The 1,220-nt window shown below is 43.8% G+C and overlaps 1 pseudogene across 1 annotated transcript; it reads right to left on the bottom strand.

The window, feature by feature from the left end:
* Nucleotides 1–251: 251 nt before the first annotated feature.
* Nucleotides 252–653, bottom strand: LOC101015030 (annotated as a pseudogene). The gene has a single exon (XR_651945.4). The product of XR_651945.4 is annotated as a 60S ribosomal protein L36 pseudogene (transcript).
* Nucleotides 654–1,220: the final 567 nt, after the last annotated feature.

The following is a 1,220-nucleotide window of genomic DNA, read 5'->3' as shown; positions in this document are numbered from 1 at the left end:
GTCCTGAATATCTTTGTTAGTCTTCTCCCTCTATGATCTGTCTAATAATGTCAGTGGGGTGTTAAAGTCTCCCACTACTATTGTGTAGGAATCTAAGTCTCTTTGCAAGTCTCGAAGAGCTTGTTTTATGAATCTGGGTGCTCCTGTGTTGGGTGCATATATATTTAGGATAGCTAGGTTTTCTTGTTGACTGGAACTTTTACCATTTTGAAATGCCCTTCTTTGTCTTTTTTTTTTTTTTTTTTTTTTCTGTCAAGCTGTTCTTTATTTCAGGGAGAAGCCAGGGGAGGGGGCTCAGTCTTTCTTGGCAGCAGCTTTCCTCATAGCTGCCAATACGTTGCTCAGCTCCTCCCGCTTCCTCTTGGCGCGGATGTGCGTCCCCACCCTTTTCTTGATAAACTTGAGGGCCCGTTTGTCCTTGGAGACCTTCAGTAACTCCATGGCGTGCCGCTCGTATGGGGCAAAGCCACACACCTCCCGAATCATGTCCCGCACGAACTTGGTGTGTTTCATCAGACGCCCGTGGCGGCGGCTGTGCCTGGGCTTGCTCACGTTCTTGGTCACCTTGTGGCCCTTGTTGAGGCCCACAGCCATAGGGTAGCGTACAGCCATGGCTGCTGCTCTCCAGTGGCGGCCCTGGCGGAAGCCCTTCTTTGTCTTTTATGATTATTATTATTTAAAGTCTGTTTTGTCTGACATTAGAATAGCAACCTCTGCTATTTGCTGTTTTCTGTTTGCTTGGTAGATTTTTCTCCATCCTTTTACTTTGAGCCTACAGGTGTCATTGCTTATGAGATATGTCTCTTGAAAACAGCATACCGCTGGCGCTTGCCTCTGTTCAATTTGCTAGTCTATGCCTTTTAATTGGGGCATTTACACCATTTACATTATAGGTTAATATTGGTATGTGCAGATTTGATCCTGTCATCATATTACCTGGTTATTATGTAGACTTGATTGTGTGGTTGCTTTATAGGGTCAATGGTCTGTGTACTTAAGTGTGTTTTTGTAGTAGTTGGTAATGATCTTTCCTTTTTGTATTTACCACTCCCTTAAGGACCTCTTGAAAGACAGGTCTGGTGGTAATGAATTTCCTTAGCATTTGCTTGTCTGAAAAGTATCTTATTTCTCCTTTGCTTATGAAGCTTAGGTTGGTTGGATGTGAAATTCTTGGTTGGAATTTCTTTTCTTAAGAATGCTGATAGGCCAGGTGTGGTGGC

Source organism: Papio anubis, chromosome 11 (genome assembly GCF_008728515.1).
Source record: "Papio anubis isolate 15944 chromosome 11, Panubis1.0, whole genome shotgun sequence".
In the NCBI taxonomy this organism is placed as follows: Eukaryota; Metazoa; Chordata; class Mammalia; order Primates; family Cercopithecidae; genus Papio; species Papio anubis.
This window is presented reverse-complemented; position numbering and strand designations above follow the sequence as displayed.